This window comes from Salvelinus fontinalis, unplaced genomic scaffold (assembly GCF_029448725.1).
Source record: "Salvelinus fontinalis isolate EN_2023a unplaced genomic scaffold, ASM2944872v1 scaffold_0458, whole genome shotgun sequence".
In the NCBI taxonomy this organism is placed as follows: domain Eukaryota; kingdom Metazoa; phylum Chordata; class Actinopteri; order Salmoniformes; family Salmonidae; genus Salvelinus; species Salvelinus fontinalis.
The window spans coordinates 76,903-97,747 of record NW_026600667.1 but is presented as its reverse complement, the minus strand read 5'-3'; the positions used below and the strand labels follow the sequence as shown (position 1 = coordinate 97,747).

The 20,845-nt window shown below is 40.0% G+C and overlaps 13 non-coding genes across 13 annotated transcripts; all 13 read left to right on the top strand.

Annotated features, from left to right (window-relative positions):
- The first annotated feature begins 594 nt into the window (after positions 1-594).
- Positions 595-666, top strand: trnat-cgu (transfer RNA threonine (anticodon CGU)). The gene has a single exon. It is a non-coding gene; the product is annotated as a tRNA-Thr (tRNA).
- Positions 667-2,352: 1,686 nt separating this feature from the next.
- trnas-cga (transfer RNA serine (anticodon CGA)) lies at positions 2,353-2,424 on the top strand. Its single transcript has one exon. It is a non-coding gene; the product is annotated as a tRNA-Ser (tRNA).
- Positions 2,425-3,568: 1,144 nt separating this feature from the next.
- Positions 3,569-3,640, top strand: trnaa-ugc (transfer RNA alanine (anticodon UGC)). The gene has a single exon. It is a non-coding gene; the product is annotated as a tRNA-Ala (tRNA).
- Positions 3,641-4,105: 465 nt separating this feature from the next.
- Positions 4,106-4,177, top strand: trnas-cga (transfer RNA serine (anticodon CGA)). Its single transcript has one exon. It is a non-coding gene; the product is annotated as a tRNA-Ser (tRNA).
- A 1,147-nt stretch (positions 4,178-5,324) lies between these two features.
- On the top strand, positions 5,325-5,396 carry trnaa-ugc (transfer RNA alanine (anticodon UGC)). The gene has a single exon. It is a non-coding gene; the product is annotated as a tRNA-Ala (tRNA).
- Positions 5,397-5,861: 465 nt separating this feature from the next.
- Positions 5,862-5,933, top strand: trnas-cga (transfer RNA serine (anticodon CGA)). The gene has a single exon. It is a non-coding gene; the product is annotated as a tRNA-Ser (tRNA).
- Positions 5,934-9,324: 3,391 nt separating this feature from the next.
- trnat-cgu (transfer RNA threonine (anticodon CGU)) lies at positions 9,325-9,396 on the top strand. Its single transcript has one exon. It is a non-coding gene; the product is annotated as a tRNA-Thr (tRNA).
- A 2,965-nt stretch (positions 9,397-12,361) lies between these two features.
- On the top strand, positions 12,362-12,433 carry trnaa-ugc (transfer RNA alanine (anticodon UGC)). The gene has a single exon. It is a non-coding gene; the product is annotated as a tRNA-Ala (tRNA).
- Positions 12,434-12,871: 438 nt separating this feature from the next.
- trnat-cgu (transfer RNA threonine (anticodon CGU)) lies at positions 12,872-12,943 on the top strand. The gene has a single exon. It is a non-coding gene; the product is annotated as a tRNA-Thr (tRNA).
- A 1,658-nt stretch (positions 12,944-14,601) lies between these two features.
- Positions 14,602-14,673, top strand: trnat-cgu (transfer RNA threonine (anticodon CGU)). The gene has a single exon. It is a non-coding gene; the product is annotated as a tRNA-Thr (tRNA).
- Positions 14,674-16,331: 1,658 nt separating this feature from the next.
- Positions 16,332-16,403, top strand: trnat-cgu (transfer RNA threonine (anticodon CGU)). The gene has a single exon. It is a non-coding gene; the product is annotated as a tRNA-Thr (tRNA).
- Positions 16,404-18,089: 1,686 nt separating this feature from the next.
- trnat-cgu (transfer RNA threonine (anticodon CGU)) lies at positions 18,090-18,160 on the top strand. The gene has a single exon. It is a non-coding gene; the product is annotated as a tRNA-Thr (tRNA).
- A 1,688-nt stretch (positions 18,161-19,848) lies between these two features.
- trnat-ugu (transfer RNA threonine (anticodon UGU)) lies at positions 19,849-19,920 on the top strand. The gene has a single exon. It is a non-coding gene; the product is annotated as a tRNA-Thr (tRNA).
- The last annotated feature ends 925 nt before the right edge of the window (positions 19,921-20,845 follow it).

Sequence of the window (20,845 nt, the reverse complement as noted above, 5' to 3'; positions counted from 1 at the left end):
TGAGAACTTGTTCTCCACAAGCTTTCCTGGTAAAATAAAGGTGAAATAATACAAAAAAAGAAACATTTTCATGTTCCCCAGAAAGGGCATGTAGCTCAGTGGTAGAGCGCATGCTTTGCATGTATGAGGTCCTGGGTTCAATCCCCAGGTTCTCCAATTTACATTTTTGCATTGACCCAAAACCTACTTTCCAGAATGTTGAAATTCTTAGCAGGAAACCGAGATGTGCTAAATCATTTGCTCTTGTAATCTGAAGAACATGCTTTCAATCCCTGTTCGCACATTTATAGAACAGAAGTGGCATGGTTGCCAACTTTTATGGCATAATTTTCAAAAACTGAAGTTCCTGTGTTCGATCCCTGTCCGTAACTGTTTTAAGAATTCCTGCTATCATGTCATTGTAGTTTCAATGGAGTGGAATATATAAAAAGTATATTGAATTAATATTCCATTTTCTCAGCAAATGAAATGGGATGGAAGCTCTGAGGGGGAGTGCATGCTGTATATGTTTGAGGTTCTCTGTTCAATCCCAAGATTCTCCACTTTACACAACTACTACTTTCCAGAATGTTGATATACATTGTTGAATAGATAGGCATGGTGGCCAAGTGGTAAGGCGTCGGTCTCGTAAACCGAAGATCATGGGTTCAAATCCCATCCGTGCCTTTGTGCAAGACATCTGATACCATTGAAATGTACTCTCATTGGAGCAATGTAGAAAAAGCACGTTTTTCAATATGGCATCACAACTACTAGAGAAAGGGGATGTGTCTCTACGTTAGAGCCAATACTTAACATGTATGCGGTCCAAAGTTAATCCCCAACTTCTCTGCTCAGTCTATTTAGTTGTTAAATTAGCTTTTGCACAACTCCCACTTTCCAGAATGTTGACATTCTAAGAAGGAAATAGATGTGCTAAGTCATCTGTTTTTGTAAACTGAAGCACATGGGTTCAATCCTTGTTCGACGTTTACGGAAGATAGCTGTTATTATGGAAATGTACTTTCATTAGAACAGTGTTAATTAGAAAGAGTTAATTGTATTGATATGGCCACTGCGACCTGTATGCTCTAGTCGGCTGGCCCTCGTTACATATTCGTCACGCCAGACCCACTGGCTCCAGGTCATCTATAAGTCTATGCTATGTCAAGCTCCGCCTTATCTCAGCTTACTGGTCACTATAACAACACCCACCCGTAGCAGGCGCTCCAGCAGGTATATCTCACTGGTCATCCCCAAAACCAACACCTCCTTTGGCCGCCTTCCTTCCAGTTCTCTGCTGCCAATGACTGGAACGAATTGCGAAAATCGCTGAAGCTGGATGAAGACTTATATTTCCCTCACTAACTTTAAACATCAGCTATCTGAGCAGCTAACCGATCACTGCAGCTGTACATAGCCCATCTGTAAATAGCCCACCCAATCTACCTACCTCATCCCCATTTTGTTTTTTTTACTTTCTGCTCTTTTGCACACCAGTATTTCTACTTGCACATCATCATCTGCTCATCTATCACACCAGTGTTCATTTGCTAAATTGTAATTCATTCGCTACTATGGCCTATTTATTGCCTTACCTCCTCACGACATTTGCAAACACTATGTATAGGCATTCTTTTTTTTCTACTATTATGTAGTTGACTGTACGTTTGTTTATTCTAAATGTGTAACTCTGTGTTGTTGTTTGTGTTGCACTGCTTTGCTTTATCTTAGCCAGGTCGCAGTTGTAAATGAGAACTTGTTCTCCACAAGCTTTCCTGGTAAAATAAAGGTGAAATAATACAAAAAAAGAAACATTTTCATGTTCCCCAGAAAGGGCATGTAGCTCAGTGGTAGAGCGCATGCTTTGCATGTATGAGGTCCTGGGTTCAATCCCCAGGTTCTCCAATTTACATTTTTGCATTGACCCAAAACCTACTTTCCAGAATGTTGAAATTCTTAGCAGGAAACCGAGATGTGCTAAATCATTTGGTCTTGTAATCTGAAGAACATGCTTTCAATCCCTGTTCGCACATTTATAGAACAGAAGTGGCATGGTTGCCAACTTTTATGGCATAATTTTCAAAAACTGAAGTTCATGTGTTTCATCCCTGTCCGTAACTGTTTTAAGAATTGCTGCTATCATTTCATTGTAGTTTCAATGGAGTGTTGTATTTAAAAAGTATATTGAATTAATATTCCATTTTCTCAGCAAATGAAATGGGATGGAAGCTCTGAGGGGGAGTGCATGCTGTATATGTTTGAGGTCCTCTGTTCAATCCCAAGATTCTCCACTGAGTTTATTTGTGTGCCAAAAACACATTTACACAACTACTACTTTCCAGAATGTTGATATACCTTGTTGTATAGATAGGCATGGTGGCCAAGTGGTAAGGCGTCGGTCTCGAAAACCGAAGATCATGGGTTCAAGTCCCATCCGTGCCTTCATGAAAGACATCTGATACTTTTGCAATGTACTCTCATTGGAGCACTGTAGAAAAAGCAAGGTTTTCAATATGGCATCACAACTACTAGAGAAAGGGGATGTGTCTCTACGGTAGAGCCAATACTTAACTTGTATGTGGTCCAAAGTTAATCCCCAAATTCTCTGCTCACTCTATTTAGTTGTTAAATTAGCTTTTGCACAACTCCCACTTTCCAGAATGTTGACATTCTAAGAAGGAAATAAATGTGTTAAGTCATCTGTTTTTGTAAACTGAAGCACATGGGTTCAATCCTTGTTCGACGTTTACGGAAGATAGCTGTTATTAAGGAAATGTACTTTCATTAGAACAGTGTAAAGAAAGAGTTAATTGTATTGATATGGCCACTGCGACCTGTATGCTCTAGTCGGCTGGCCCTCGTTACATATTCATCACGCCAGACCCACTGGCTCCAGGTCATCTATAAGTCTATACTAGGTCAAGCTCCGCCTTATCTCAGCTTACTGGTCACGATAACAACACCCACCCGTAGCACGCGCTCCAGCAGGTATATCTCACTGGTCAATCCCCAAAACCAACACCTCCTTTGGCCGCCTTTCCTTCCAGTTCTCTGCTGCCAATGACTGGAACGAATTGCAAAAATCGCTGAAGCTGGATGGAGACTTATATTTCCCTCACTAAATTTAAACATCAGCTATCTGAGCAGCTAACCGATCACTGCAGCTGTACATAGCCCATCTGTAAATAGCCCACCCAATCTACCTACCTCATCCCCATTTTGTTTTTATTTACTTTCTGCTCTTTTGCACACCAGTTTTTCTACTTGCACATCATCATCTGCTCATCTATCACACCAGTGTTAATTTGCTAAATTGTAATTCATTCGCTACTGTGGCCTATTTATTGCCTTACCTCCTCACGACATTTGCAAACACTATGTATAGACATTCTTTTTTTTCTACTATTATGTAATTGACTGTACGTTTGTTTATTCTAAATGTGTAACTCTGTGTTGTTGTTTGTGTTGCACTGCTTTGCTTTATCTTAGCCAGGTCGCAGTTGTAAATGAGAACTTGTTCTCCACAAGCTTTCCTGGTAAAGGTGAAATAATACAAAAAAATAAACATTTTCTTTTTTCCCAGAAAGGGGATGTAGCTCAGTGGTAGAGCGCATGCTTTGCATGTATGAGGTCCTGGGTTCAATCCCCAGCTTCTCCAATTTACATTTTTGCATTGACCCAAAACCTACTTTCCAGAATGTTGAAATTCTTAGCAGGAAACCGAGATGTGCTAAATCATTTGCTCTTGTAATCTGAAGAACATGCTTTCAATCCCTGTTCGCACATTTATAGAACAGAAGTGGCATGGTTGCCAACTTTTATGGCATAATTTTCAAAAACTGAAGTTCCTGTGTTCGATCCCTGTCCGTAACTGTTTTAAGAATTCCTGCTATCATGTCATTGTAGTTTCAATGGAGTGGTATATATAAAAAGTATATTGAATTAATATTCCATTTTCTCAGCAAATGAAATGGGATGGAAGCTCTGAGGGGGAGTGCATGCTGTATATGTTTGAGGTCCTCTGTTCAATCCCAAGATTCTCCACTGAGTTTATTTGTGTGCCAAAAACACATTTACACAACTACTACTTTCCAGAATGTTGATATACCTTGCTGTATAGATAGGCATGGTGGCCAAGTGGTAAGGCGTCGGTCTCGAAAACCGAAGATCATGGGGTCAAATCCCATCCGTGCCTTCATGAAAGACATCTGATACCATTGCAATGTACTCTCATTGGAGCACTGTAGAAAAAGCAAGGTTTTCAATATGGCATCACAACTACTAGAGAAAGGGGATGTGTCTCTACGGTAGAGCCAATACTTAACTTGTATGTGGTCCAAAGTTAATCCCCAAATTCTCTGCTCACTCTATTTAGTTGTTAAATTAGCTTTTGCACAACTCCCACTTTCCAGAATGTTGACATTCTAAGAAGGAAATAGATGTGTTAAGTCATCTGTTTTTGTAAACTGAAGCACATGGGTTCAATCCTTGTTCGACGTTTACGGAAGATAGCTGTTATTATGGAAATGTACTTTCATTAGAACAGTGTTAATTAGAAAGAGTTAATTGTATTGATATGGCCACTGCGACCTGTATGCTCTAGTCGGCTGGCCCTCGTTACATATTCGTCACGCCAGACCCACTGGCTCCAGGTCATCTATAAGTCTATACTAGGTCAAGCTCCGCCTTATCTCAGCTTACTGGTCACGATAACAACACCCACCCGTAGCACGCGCTCCAGCAGGTATATCTCACTGGTCAATCCCCAAAACCAACACCTCCTTTGGCCGCCTTTCCTTCCAGTTCTCTGCTGCCAATGACTGGAACGAATTGCAAAAATCGCTGAAGCTGGATGGAGACTTATATTTCCCTCACTAAATTTAAACATCAGCTATCTGAGCAGCTAACCGATCACTGCAGCTGTACATAGCCCATCTGTAAATAGCCCACCCAATCTACCTACCTCATCCCCATTTTGTTTTTATTTACTTTCTGCTCTTTTGCACACCAGTTTTTCTACTTGCACATCATCATCTGCTCATCTATCACACCAGTGTTAATTTGCTAAATTGTAATTCATTCGCTACTGTGGCCTATTTATTGCCTTACCTCCTCACGACATTTGCAAACACTATGTATAGACATTCTTTTTTTTCTACTATTATGTAATTGACTGTACGTTTGTTTATTCTAAATGTGTAACTCTGTGTTGTTGTTTGTGTTGCACTGCTTTGCTTTATCTTAGCCAGGTCGCAGTTGTAAATGAGAACTTGTTCTCCACAAGCTTTCCTGGTAAAGGTGAAATAATACAAAAAAATAAACATTTTCTTTTTTCCCAGAAAGGGGATGTAGCTCAGTGGTAGAGCGCATGCTTTGCATGTATGAGGTCCTGGGTTCAATCCCCAGCTTCTCCAATTTACATTTTTGCATTGACCCAAAACCTACTTTCCAGAATGTTGAAATTCTTAGCAGGAAACCGAGATGTGCTAAATCATTTGCTCTTGTAATCTGAAGAACATGCTTTCAATCCCTGTTCGCACATTTATAGAACAGAAGTGGCATGGTTGCCAACTTTTATGGCATAATTTTCAAAAACTGAAGTTCCTGTGTTCGATCCCTGTCCGTAACTGTTTTAAGAATTCCTGCTATCATGTCATTGTAGTTTCAATGGAGTGGTATATATAAAAAGTATATTGAATTAATATTCCATTTTCTCAGCAAATGAAATGGGATGGAAGCTCTGAGGGGGAGTGCATGCTGTATATGTTTGAGGTCCTCTGTTCAATCCCAAGATTCTCCACTGAGTTTATTTGTGTGCCAAAAACACATTTACACAACTACTACTTTCCAGAATGTTGATATACCTTGCTGTATAGATAGGCATGGTGGCCAAGTGGTAAGGCGTCGGTCTCGAAAACCGAAGATCATGGGGTCAAATCCCATCCGTGCCTTCATGAAAGACATCTGATACCATTGCAATGTACTCTCATTGGAGCACTGTAGAAAAAGCAAGGTTTTCAATATGGCATCACAACTACTAGAGAAAGGGGATGTGTCTCTACGGTAGAGCCAATACTTAACTTGTATGTGGTCCAAAGTTAATCCCCAAATTCTCTGCTCACTCTATTTAGTTGTTAAATTAGCTTTTGCACAACTCCCACTTTCCAGAATGTTGACATTCTAAGAAGGAAATAGATGTGTTAAGTCATCTGTTTTTGTAAACTGAAGCACATGGGTTCAATCCTTGTTCGACGTTTACGGAAGATAGCTGTTATTATGGAAATGTACTTTCATTAGAACAGTGTTAATTAGAAAGAGTTAATTGTATTGATATGGCCACTGCGACCTGTATGCTCTAGTCGGCTGGCCCTCGTTACATATTCGTCACGCCAGACCCACTGGCTCCAGGTCATCTATAAGTCTATGCTTGGTCAAGCTCCGCCTTATCTCAGCTTACTGGTCACTATAACAACACCCACCCGTAGCAGGCGCTCCAGCAGGTATATCTCACTGGTCATCCCCAAAACCAACACCTCCTTTGGCCGCCTTCCTTCCAGTTCTCTGCTGCCAATGACTGGAACGAATTGCAAAAATCGCTGAAGCTGGATGGAGACTTATATTTCCCTCACTAACTTTAAACATCAGCTATCTGAGCAGCTAACCGTTCACTGCAGCTGTACATAGCCCATCTGTAAATAGCCCACCCAATCTACCTTCCTTCATCCCCATTTTGTTTTTATTTACTTTCTGCTCTTTTGCACACCAGTATTTCTACTTGCACATCATCATCTGCTCATCTATCACACCAGTGTTCATTTGCTAAATTGTAATTCATTCGCTACTGTGGCCTATTTATTGCCTTACCTCCTCACGACATTTGCAAACACTATGTATAGACATTCTTTTTTTTCTACTATTATGTAATTGACTGTACGTTTGTTTATTCTAAATGTGTAACTCTGTGTTGTTGTTTGTGTTGCACTGCTTTGCTTTATCTTAGCCAGGTCGCAGTTGTAAATGAGAACTTGTTCTCCACAAGTTTTCCTGGTAAATAAAGGTGAAATAATACCAAAAAAAAAACATTTTAATATTTCCCAGAAATGGGATGTAGCTCAGTGGTAGAAAGCATGCTTTGCATGTATGAGGTCCTGGGTTCAATCCCCAGCTTCTCCAATTTACATTTTTGCATTGACCCAAAACCTACTTTCCAGAATGTTGAAATTCTTAGCAGGAAACCGAGATGTGCTAAATCATTTGCTCTTGTAATCTGAAGAACATGCTTTCAATCCCTGTTCGCACATTTATAGAACAGAAGTGGCATGGTTGCCAACTTTTATGGCATAATTTTCAAAAACTGAAGTTCATGTGTTCGATCCCTGTCCGTAACTGTTTTAAGAATTGCTGCTATCATTTCATTGTAGTTTCAATGGAGTGGTGTATATAATAAGTATATTGAATTAATATTCCATTTTCTCAGCAAATGAAATGGGATGGAAGCTCAGAGGGGGAGTGCATGCTGTATATGTTTGAGGTCCTCTGTTCAATCCCAAGATTCTCCACTTTTCACAACTACCACTTTCCAGAATGTTGATATACATTGTTGTATAGATAGGCATGGTGGCCAAGTGGTAAGGCGTCGATCTCGTAAAAAGAAGATCATGGGTTCAAATCCCAACCGTGCCTTCATGAAAGACATCTTATACCATTGAAATGTACTCTCATTGGAGCACTGTAGAAAAAGCAAGTTTTTCAATATGGCATCACAACTACTAGAGAAAGGGGATGTGTCTCTACGGTAGAGCCAATACTTAACATGTATGCGGTCCAAAGTTAATCCCCAACTTCTCTGCTGAGTATATTTAGTTGTTAAATTAGCTTTTGCACAACTCCCACTTTCCAGAATGTTGACATTCTAAGAAGGAAATAGATGTGCTAAGTCATCTGTTTTTGTAAACTGAAGCACATGGGTTCAATCCTTGTTCGACGTTTACGGAAGATAGCTGTTATTATGGAAATGTACTTTCATTAGAACAGTGTTAATTAGAAAGAGTTAATTGTATTGATATGGCCACTGCGACCTGTATGCTCTAGTCGGCTGGCCCTCGTTACATATTCGTCACGCCAGACCCACTGGCTCCAGGTCATCTATAAGTCTATGCTATGTCAAGCTCCGCCTTATCTCAGCTTACTGGTCACTATAACAACACCCACCCGTAGCAGGCGCTCCAGCAGGTATATCTCACTGGTCATCCCCAAAACCAACACCTCCTTTGGCCGCCTTCCTTCCAGTTCTCTGCTGCCAATGACTGGAACGAATTGCAAAAATCGCTGAAGCTGGATGAAGCCTTATATTTCCCTCACTAACTTTAAACATCAGCTATCTGAGCAGCTAACCGATCACTGCAGCTGTACATAGCCCATCTGTAAATAGCCCACCCAATCTACCTACCTCATCCCCATTTTGTTTTTTTTACTTTCTGCTCTTTTGCACACCAGTATTTCTACTTGCACATCATCATCTGCTCATCTATCACACCAGTGTTCATTTGCTAAATTGTAATTCATTCGCTACTATGGCCTATTTATTGCCTTACCTCCTCACGACATTTGCAAACACTATGTATAGGCATTCTTTTTTTTCTACTATTATGTAGTTGACTGTACGTTTGTTTATTCTAAATGTGTAACTCTGTGTTGTTGTTTGTGTTGCACTGCTTTGCTTTATCTTAGCCAGGTCGCAGTTGTAAATGAGAACTTGTTCTCCACAAGCTTTCCTGGTAAAATAAAGGTGAAATAATACAAAAAAAGAAACATTTTCATGTTCCCCAGAAAGGGCATGTAGCTCAGTGGTAGAGCGCATGCTTTGCATGTATGAGGTCCTGGGTTCAATCCCCAGGTTCTCCAACTTACATTTTTGCATTGACCCAAAACCTACTTTCCAGAATGTTGAAATTCTTAGCAGGAAACCGAGATGTGCTAAATCATTTGCTCTTGTAATCTGAAGAACATGCTTTCAATCCCTGTTCGCACATTTATAGAACAGAAGTGGCATGGTTGCCAACTTTTATGGCATAATTTTCAAAAACTGAAGTTCATGTGTTTCATCCCTGTCTGTAACTGTTTTAAGAATTGCTGCTATCATTTCATTGTAGTTTCAATGGAGTGTTGTATTTAAAAAGTATATTGAATTAATATTCCATTTTCTCAGCAAATGAAATGGGATGGAAGCTCTGAGGGGGAGTGCATGCTGTATATGTTTGAGGTTCTCTGTTCAATCCCAAGATTCTCCACTTTACACAACTACTACTTTCCAGAATGTTGATATACATTGTTGAATAGATAGGCATGGTGGCCAAGTGGTAAGGCGTCGGTCTCGTAAACCGAAGCTCATGGGTTCAAATCCCATCCGTGCCTTTATGCAAGACATCTGATACCATTGAAATGTACTCTCATTGGAGCAATGTAGAAAAAGCATGTTTTTCAATATGGCATCACAAATACTAGAGAAAGAAGATGTTTCTCTACGGTAGAGCCAATACTTAACATGAATGCGGTCCAAAGTTAATCCCCAACTTCTCTGCTCAGTCTATTTAGTTGTTAACCTGTCTAGGATCAGCGTGGCGCTAGCGGCACCCCCCCCCCCCCCCCACTGAAAAACCAGTGCCGCGAAATTCAAAAAAAATATTTTTTTAAAATATTTAACTTTCACACATTAAAGTCCAATACAGCTAATGAAAGACACAGATCTTATGAATCCAGTCAACATTTCCGATTTTTAAAATGTTTTACAGGGAAGACACAATATGTAAAGATGTACATCTATTACCTAAAAACACATTAGCATAATCCACCATCTTTTATTTGTCCACCAACACCAGTAGCCATCACCAATTCGGCTAAACTAAGATATTTATAGCCCCTAACCAACAAAAAAACTCATTAGATGACAGTCTGATAACATATTTATGGTATGGGATAGGTTTTGTTAGAAAAAAGTGCATATTTCAGGTATATGGCATAGTTTACAATTGCACCCACCATCACAAATGGACTAGAATAATTACAATGAGCAACGTGTTTACCTAACTACTAATCATCAAACATTTCGTAAAAATACACAGCATACACGAATCGAAAGACACAGATCCTGTGAATACAGACAATATTTCAGATTTTCTAAGTGTCTTACAGCGAAAACACAATAAATCGTTATATTAGCTTAGCACATAGCAATTAGCAGCCCAGCATTGATTCTAGCCAAAGTGAGCGATAAAAGTCAACATCGCCAAAAGATATTAATTTTTTCACTAACCTTCTCAGAATTCTTCCGATGACACTCCTGTAACATCACATTACAACATGCATATACAGTTTGATCGAAAATGTTTATATTTAGCCACCAAAATCATGGTTAGACAATGTGAAATGTAGACAAGCTGGTAAAGAAAACGTCCTTGCGCCACTTAGACAGTGATCTACTCTTATACATAAATACTCATAAACGTGACTAAAAAATATAGGGTGGACAGGGATTGATAGACAATTTAATTCTTAATACAATTGCGTTATTACATTTTTTAATTTATCCTTACTTTTCAATACAGTTTGCGCCAAGCGAAGCTACGTCAAAAAACATGGCGTCCTAAGCCACTAAAATGTTTCGACAGAAACACGATTTATCATAATAAAAATGTCCTACCTTGAGCTGTTCTTCCATCAGTATCTTGGGCAAAGGATCCTTTCTTGGGAGAAATCGTCTTTTGGTGGAAAGCTGTCCTCTTGCCATGTGGAAATGTCAACTGAGTTCGGGATGAACTGAAAAGCATGCCCAACTTTTCACATCGTTGCAAAAATAAATGTCCCAAAATCGCACTAAACGGATATAAATTGCTATAAAACGCTTTAAATTAACTACTTTATGATGTTTGTAACTCCTATAACGAGTGAAAAGATGACCGGAGAAATATAACAGGCTAAACTAACGCTTGGAACAGGAGAGGGTCGGTGTCTTCCACGCGCGTTACGCAGCTCCCAAAGAATGACTAGCTTCAGAGTTTTTTCATTTGTAGGGCCTGTGAACGCGCAATCGAGCCCGTTGGAATCGTCATCACGTAAAGGCATCCAGGGGAAGACGTAAGAAGTGTCCGTATAGTCATAGCAACGACAGTGCCCTTTTAACTGACTTCAGAAAAGTGGCCAACATTTCTCAAATCTGACTCCATGTCAGGGAAATTGCTGTAGAATGGGCTCTGTTCCACTTAGAGACAAAATTTCAACTCCTATAGAAACTATAGACTGTTTTCTATCCAATAATAATAATAATATGCATATTGTACGATCAAGGATTTTGTGGGAAGCCGTTTAAAAAATTAGCCACATTAGCATAAATAGTCTAAACAGCGCCCCCATCCCCAACAGGTTAAATTAGCTTTTGCACAACTCCCACTTTCCAGAATGTTGACATTCTAAGAAGGAAATAGATGTGCTAAGTCATCTGTTTTTGTAAACTGAAGCACATGGGTTCAATCCTTGTTCGACGTTTACGGAAGATAGCTGTTATTATGGAAATGTACTTTCATTAGAACAGTGTAAAGAAAGAGTTAATTGTATTGATATGGCCACTGCGACCTGTATGCTCTAGTCGGCTGGCCCTCGTTACATATTCGTCACGCCAGACCCACTGGCTCCAGGTCATCTATAAGTCTATACTAGGTCAAGCTCCGCCTTATCTCAGCTTACTGGTCACGATAACAACACCCACCCGTAGCACGCGCTCCAACAGGTATATCTCACTGGTCATCCCCAAAACCAACACCTCCTTTGGCCGCCTTTCCTTCCAGTTCTCTGCTGCCAATGACTGGAACGAATTGCAAAAATCGCTGAAGCTGGATGGAGACTTATATTTCCCTCACTAACTTTAAACATCAGCGTTCTGAGCAGCTAACCGATCACTGCAGCTGTACATAGCCCATCTGTAAATAGCCCACCCAATCTACCTACCTCATCCCCATTTTGTTTTTATTTACTTTCTGCTCTTTTGCACACCAGTTTTTCTACTTGCACATCATCATCTGCTCATCTATCACACCAGTGTTAATTTGCTAAATTGTAATTCATTCGCTACTGTGGCCTATTTATTGCCTTACCTCCTCACGACATTTGCAAACACTATGTATAGACATTCTTTTTTTTCTACTATTATGTAATTGACTGTACGTTTGTTTATTCTAAATGTGTAACTCTGTGTTGTTGTTTGTGTTGCACTGCTTTGCTTTATCTTAGCCAGGTCGCAGTTGTAAATGAGAACTTGTTCTACACAAGCTTTCCTGGTAAAGGTGAAATAATACAAAAAAAAAAACATTTTATTTTTTCCCAGAAAGGGGATGTAGCTCAGTGGTAGAGCACATGCTTTGCATGTATGAGGTCCTGGGTTCAATCCCCAGCTTCTCCAATTTACATTTTTGCATTGACCCAAAACCTACTTTCCAGAATGTTGAAATTCTTAGCAGGAAACCGAGATGTGCTAAATCATTTGCTCTTGTAATCTGAAGAACATGCTTTCAATCCCTGTTCGCACATTTATAGAACAGAAGTGGCATGGTTGCCAACTTTTATGGCATAATTTTCAAAAACTGAAGTTCCTGTGTTCGATCCCTGTCCGTAACTGTTTTAAGAATTCCTGCTATCATGTCATTGTAGTTTCAATGGAGTGGTATATATAAAAAGTATATTGAATTAATATTCCATTTTCTCAGCAAATGAAATGGGATGGAAGCTCTGAGGGGGAGTGCATGCTGTATATGTTTGAGGTTCTCTGTTCAATCCCAAGATTCTCCACTTTACACAACTACTACTTTCCAGAATGTTGATATACATTGTTGAATAGATAGGCATGGTGGCCAAGTGGTAAGGCGTCGGTCTCGTAAACCGAAGATCATGGGTTCAAATCCCATCCGTGCCTTTGTGCAAGACATCTGATACCATTGAAATGTACTCTCATTGGAGCAATGTAGAAAAAGCACGTTTTTCAATATGGCATCACAAATACTAGAGAAAGGGGATGTGTCTCTACGGTAGAGCCAATACTTAACATGAATGCGGTCCAAAGTTAATCCCCAACTTCTCTGCTGAATCTATTTAGTTGTTAAATTAGCTTTTGCACAACTCCCACTTTCCAGAATGTTGACATTCTAAGAAGGAAATAGATGTGCTAAGTCATCTGTTTTTGTAAACTGAAGCACATGGGTTCAATCCTTGTTCGACGTTTACGGAAGATAGCTGTTATTATGGAAATGTACTTTCATTAGAACAGTGTTAATTAGAAAGAGTTAATTGTATTGATATGGCCACTGCGACCTGTATGCTCTAGTCGGCTGGCCCTCGTTACATATTCGTCACGCCAGACCCACTGGCTCCAGGTCATCTATAAGTCTATGCTAGGTCAAGCTCCGCCTTATCTCAGCTTACTGGTCACGATAACAACACCCACCCGTAGCAGGCGCTCCAGCAGGTATATCTCACTGGTCATCCCCAAAACCAACACCTCCTTTGGCCGCCTTCCTTCCAGTTCTCTGCTGCCAATGACTGGAACGAATTGCGAAAATCGCTGAAGCTGGATGAAGACTTATATTTCCCTCACTAACTTTAAACATCAGCTATCTGAGCAGCTAACCGATCACTGCAGCTGTACATAGCCCATCTGTAAATAGCCCACCCAATCTACCTACCTCATCCCCATTTTGTTTTTTTTACTTTCTGCTCTTTTGCACACCAGTATTTCTACTTGCACATCATCATCTGCTCATCTATCACACCAGTGTTCATTTGCTAAATTGTAATTCATTCGCTACTATGGCCTATTTATTGCCTTACCTCCTCACGACATTTGCAAACACTATGTATAGGCATTCTTTTTTTTCTACTATTATGTAGTTGACTGTACGTTTGTTTATTCTAAATGTGTAACTCTGTGTTGTTGTTTGTGTTGCACTGCTTTGCTTTATCTTAGCCAGGTCGCAGTTGTAAATGAGAACTTGTTCTCCACAAGCTTTCCTGGTAAAATAAAGGTGAAATAATACAAAAAAAGAAACATTTTCATGTTCCCCAGAAAGGGCATGTAGCTCAGTGGTAGAGCGCATGCTTTGCATGTATGAGGTCCTGGGTTCAATCCCCAGGTTCTCCAATTTACATTTTTGCATTGACCCAAAACCTACTTTCCAGAATGTTGAAATTCTTAGCAGGAAACCGAGATGTGCTAAATCATTTGCTCTTGTAATCTGAAGAACATGCTTTCAATCCCTGTTCGCACATTTATAGAACAGAAGTGGCATGGTTGCCAACTTTTATGGCATAATTTTCAAAACTGAAGTTCCTGTGTTCGATCCCTGTCCGTAACTGTTTTAAGAATTCCTGCTATCATGTCATTGTAGTTTCAATGGAGTGGTATATATAAAAAGTATATTGAATTAATATTCCATTTTCTCAGCAAATGAAATGGGATGGAAGCTCTGAGGGGGAGTGCATGCTGTATATGTTTGAGGTTCTCTGTTCAATCCCAAGATTCTCCACTTTACACAACTACTACTTTCCAGAATGTTGATATACATTGTTGAATAGATAGGCATGGTGGCCAAGTGGTAAGGCGTCGGTCTCGTAAACCGAAGATCATGGGTTCAAATCCCATCCGTGCCTTTGTGCAAGACATCTGATACCATTGAAATGTACTCTCATTGGAGCAATGTAGAAAAAGCACGTTTTTCAATATGGCATCACAAATACTAGAGAAAGGGGATGTGTCTCTACGGTAGAGCCAATACTTAACATGAATGCGGTCCAAAGTTAATCCCCAACTTCTCTGCTGAATCTATTTAGTTGTTAAATTAGCTTTTGCACAACTCCCACTTTCCAGAATGTTGACATTCTAAGAAGGAAATAGATGTGCTAAGTCATCTGTTTTTGTAAACTGAAGCACATGGGTTCAATCCTTGTTCGACGTTTACGGAAGATAGCTGTTATTATGGAAATGTACTTTCATTAGAACAGTGTTAATTAGAAAGAGTTAATTGTATTGATATGGCCACTGCGACCTGTATGCTCTAGTCGGCTGGCCCTCGTTACATATTCGTCACGCCAGACCCACTGGCTCCAGGTCATCTATAAGTCTATGCTATGTCAAGCTCCGCCTTATCTCAGCTTACTGGTCACTATAACAACACCCACCCGTAGCAGGCGCTCCAGCAGGTATATCTCACTGGTCATCCCCAAAACCAACACCTCCTTTGGCCGCCTTCCTTCCAGTTCTCTGCTGCCAATGACTGGAACGAATTGCGAAAATCGCTGAAGCTGGATGAAGACTTATATTTCCCTCACTAACTTTAAACATCAGCTATCTGAGCAGCTAACCGATCACTGCAGCTGTACATAGCCCATCTGTAAATAGCCCACCCAATCTACCTACCTCATCCCCATTTTGTTTTTTTTACTTTCTGCTCTTTTGCACACCAGTATTTCTACTTGCACATCATCATCTGCTCATCTATCACACCAGTGTTCATTTGCTAAATTGTAATTCATTCGCTACTATGGCCTATTTATTGCCTTACCTCCTCACGACATTTGCAAACACTATGTATAGGCATTCTTTTTTTTCTACTATTATGTAGTTGACTGTACGTTTGTTTATTCTAAATGTGTAACTCTGTGTTGTTGTTTGTGTTGCACTGCTTTGCTTTATCTTAGCCAGGTCGCAGTTGTAAATGAGAACTTGTTCTCCACAAGCTTTCCTGGTAAAATAAAGGTGAAATAATACAAAAAAAGAAACATTTTCATGTTCCCCAGATAGGGCATGTAGCTCAGTGGTAGAGCGCATGCTTTGCATGTATGAGGTCCTGGGTTCAATCCCCAGGTTCTCCAATTTACATTTTTGCATTGACCCAAAACCTACTTTCCAGAATGTTGAAATTCTTAGCAGGAAACCGAGATGTGCTAAATCATTTGCTCTTGTAATCTGAAGAACATGCTTTCAATCCCTGTTCGCACATTTATAGAACAGAAGTGGCATGGTTGCCAACTTTTATGGCATAATTTTCAAAACTGAAGTTCCTGTGTTCGATCCCTGTCCGTAACTGTTTTAAGAATTCCTGCTATCATGTCATTGTAGTTTCAATGGAGTGGTATATATAAAAAGTATATTGAATTAATATTCCATTTTCTCAGCAAATGAAATGGGATGGAAGCTCTGAGGGGGAGTGCATGCTGTATATGTTTGAGGTTCTCTGTTCAATCCCAAGATTCTCCACTTTACACAACTACTACTTTCCAGAATGTTGATATACATTGTTGAATAGATAGGCATGGTGGCCAAGTGGTAAGGCGTCGGTCTCGTAAACCGAAGATCATGGGTTCAAATCCCATCCGTGCCTTTGTGCAAGACATCTGATACCATTGAAATGTACTCTCATTGGAGCAATGTAGAAAAAGCACGTTTTTCAATATGGCATCACAACTACTAGAGAAAGGGGATGTGTCTCTACGGTAGAGCCAATACTTAACATGTATGCGGTCCAAAGTTAATCCCCAACTTCTCTGCTCAGTCTATTTAGTTGTTAAATTAGCTTTTGCACAACTCCCACTTTCCAGAATGTTGACATTCTAAGAAGGAAATAGATGTGCTAAGTCATCTGTTTTTGTAAACTGAAGCACATGGGTTCAATCCTTGTTCGACGTTTACGGAAGATAGCTGTTATTATGGAAATGTACTTTCATTAGAACAGTGTTAATTAGAAAGAGTTAATTGTATTGATATGGCCACTGCGACCTGTATGCTCTAGTCGGCTGGCCCTCGTTACATATTCGTCACGCCAGACCCACTGGCTCCAGGTCATCTATAAGTCTATGCTATGTCAAGCTCCGCCTTATCTCAGCTTACTGGTCACTATAACAACACCCACCCGTAGCAGGCGCTCCAGCAGGTATATCTCACTGGTCATCCCCAAAACCAACACCTCCTTTGGCCGCCTTCCTTCCAGTTCTCTGCTGCCAATGACTGGAACGAATTGCGAAAATCGCTGAAGCTGGATGAAGCCTTATATTTCCCTCACTAACTTTAAACATCAGCTATCTGAGCAGCTAACCGATCACTGCAGCTGTACATAGCCCATCTGTAAATAGCCCACCCAATCTACCTACCTCATCCCCATTTTGTTTTTTTTACTTTCTGCTCTTTTGCACACCAGTATTTCTACTTGCACATCATCATCTGCTCATCTATCACACCAGTGTTCATTTGCTAAATTGTAATTCATTCGCTACTATGGCCTATTTATTGCCTTACCTCCTCACGACATTTGCAAACACTATGTATAGGCATTCTTTTTTTTCTACTATTATGTAGTTGACTGTACGTTTGTTTATTCTAAATGTGTAACTCTGTGTTGTTGTTTGTGTTGCACTGCTTTGCTTTATCTTAGCCAGGTCGCAGTTGTAAATGAGAACTTGTTCTCCACAAGCTTTCCTGGTAAAATAAAGGTGAAATAATACAAAAAAAGAAACATTTTCATGTTCCCCAGAAAGGGCATGTAGCTCAGTGGTAGAGCGCATGCTTTGCATGTATGAGGTCCTGGGTTCAATCCCCAGGTTCTCCAATTTACATTTTTGCATTGACCCAAAACCTACTTTCCAGAATGTTGAAATTCTTAGCAGGAAACCGAGATGTGCTAAATCATTTGCTCTTGTAATCTGAAGAACATGCTTTCAATCCCTGTTCGCACATTTATAGAACAGAAGTGGCATGGTTGCCAACTTTTATGGCATAATTTTCAAAAACTGAAGTTCATGTGTTTCATCCCTGTCTGTAACTGTTTTAAGAATTGCTGCTATCATTTCATTGTAGTTTCAATGGAGTGTTGTATTTAAAAAGTATATTGAATTAATATTCCATTTTCTCAGCAAATGAAATGGGATGGAAGCTCTGAGGGGGAGTGCATGCTGTATATGTTTGAGGTTCTCTGTTCAATCCCAAGATTCTCCACTGAGTTTATTTGTGTGCCAAAAACACATTTACACAACTACTACTTTCCAGAATGTTGATATACATTGTTGTATAGATAGGCATGGTGGCCAAGTGGTAAGGCGTCGGTCTCGTAAACCAAGATCATGGGTTTAAATCCCATCCGTGCCTTTATGAAAGACATCTGATACCATTGAAATGTACTCTCATTGGAGCACTGTAAAAAAAGCATGTTTTTCAATATGGCATCACAACTACTAGAGAAAGGCGATGTGTCTCTACGGTAGAGCCAATACTTAACATGTATGCGGTCCAAAGTTAATCCCCAACTTCTCTGCTGAGTGTATTTAGTTGTTAAATTAGCTTTTGCACAACTCCCACTTTCCATAATGTTGACATTCTAAGAAGGAAATAGATGTGCTAAGTCATCTGTTTTTGTAAACTGAAGCACATGGGTTCAATCCTTGTTCGACGTTTACGGAAGATAGCTGTTATTATGGAAATGTACTTTCATTAGAACAGTGTTAATTAGAAAGAGTTAATTGTATTGATATGGCCACTGCGACCTGTATGCTCTAGTCGGCTGGCCCTCGTTACATATTCGTCACGCCAGACCCACTGGCTCCAGGTCATCTATAAGTCTATGCTAGGTCAAGCTCCGCCTTATCTCAGCTTACTGGTCACGATAACAACACCCACCCGTAGCAAGCGCTCCAGCAGGTATATCTCACTGGTCATCCCCAAAACCAACACCTCCTTTGGCCACCTTTCCTTCCAGTTCTCTGTTGCCAATGACTGGAACGAATTGCAAAAATCGCTGAAGCTGGATGGAGACTTATATTTCCCTCACTAACTTTAAACATCAGCTATCTGAGCAGCTAACCGATCACTGCAGCTGTACATAGCCCATCTGTAAATAGCCCACCCAATCTACCTACCTCATCCCCATTTTGTTTTTATTTACTTTCTGCTCTTTTGCACACCAGTATTTCTACTTGCACATCATCATCTGCTCATCTATCACACCAGTGTTAATTTGCTAAATTGTAATTCATTCGCTACTATGGCCTATTTATTTCCTTACCTCCTCATGACATTTGCAAACACTATGTATAGGCATTCTTTTGTTTCTACTATTATGTAATTGACTGTACGTTTGTTTATTCTAAATGTGTAACTCTGTGTTGTTGTTTGTGTTGCACTGCTTTGCTTTATCTTAGCCAGGTCGCAGTTGTAAATGAGAACTTGTTCTCCACAAGCTTTCCTGGTAAAGTAAAGGTGAAATAATACAAAAAAAGAAACATTTTCATATTCCCCAAAAAGGGGATGTAGCTCAGTGGTAGAGCGCATGCTTTGCATGTATGAGGTCCTGGGTTCAATCCCCAGTTTCTCAAATTTACATTTTTGCATTGACCCAAAACCTACTTTCCAGAATGTTGAAATTCTTAGCAGGAAACAGAGATGTGCTAAATCATTTGGTCTTGTAATCTGAAGAACACGCCTTCAATCCCTGTTCGCACATTTATAGAACAGAAGTGTCATGGTTGCCAACTTTTATGGCATAATTTTCAAAAACTGAAGTTCATGTGTTCGATCCCTGTCCGTAACTGTTTTAAGAATTGCTGCCATCATTTCATTGTAGTTTCAATGGAGTGGTGTATATAATAAGTATATTGAATTAATATTAAATTTTCTCAGCAAATGAAATGGGATGGAAGCTCAGAGGGGGAGTGCATGCTGTATATGTTTGAGGTCCTCTGTTCAATCCCAAGATTCTCCACTGAGTTTATTTGTGTGCCAAATTCACATTTACAAAACTACTACTTTCCAGAATGTTGATATACATTGTTGTATAGATAGGCATGGTGGCCAAGTGGTAAGGCGTCGGTCTTGTAAACCGAAGATCATGGGTTCAAATCCCATCCATGCCTTTATGAAAGACATTTGATACCATTAACTGAGGAACTCAATTTAACCTTGCGCAATACCCTAGATGCAGTTGCACCCCTAAAAACGAAAAACATTTGTCATAAGAAACTAGCTCCCTGGTATACAGAAAATACCCGAGCTTTGAAGCAAGCTTCCAGGAAATTGGAATGGAAATGGCGCCAATACCAAACTGGAAGTCTACCGACTAGCTTGGAAAGACAGTACCGTGCGGTACCGAAGAGCCCTCACTGCTGCTCGATCATCCTACTTTTACAACTTAATCGAGGAAAATAAGAACAATCCAAAATTTCTTTTTGATACTGTTGCAAAGCTAACTAAAAAGCAGCATTCCCCAAGAGAGGATGGCTTTCACTTCAGCAGTAATAAATTCATGAACTTCTTTGAGGAAAAGATCATGACCATTAGAAAGCAAATTACGGACTCCTCTTTGAATCTGCGTATTCCTCCAGGGCTTAGCTGTCCTGGATCTGCACAGCTCTGCGAGGGCCTGGGATCGGGAGAGACACTTAAGTGTTTTAGTACTATATCTCTTGACACAATGATGAAAATAATCATGGCCTCTAAACCTTCAAGCTGCATACTGGATCCTATTCCTACTAAACTGCTGAAGGAGCTGCTTCCTGTGCTTGGCCCTCTTATGTTGAACATAATAAACAGCTCTCTATCCACCGGATGTGTACCAAACTCACTAAAAGTGGCAGTGATAAAGCCTCTCTTGAAAAAGCCAAACCTTGACCCGGAAAATATAAAAAACTATCGGCCTATATCGAATCTTCCATTCCTCTCAAAAAAAATTGAAAAAGCTGTTGCGCAGCAACTCACTGCCTTTCTGAAGACAAACAATGTATACGAAATGCTTCAGTCTGGTTTTAGACCCCATCATAGCACTGAGACTGCACTTGTGAA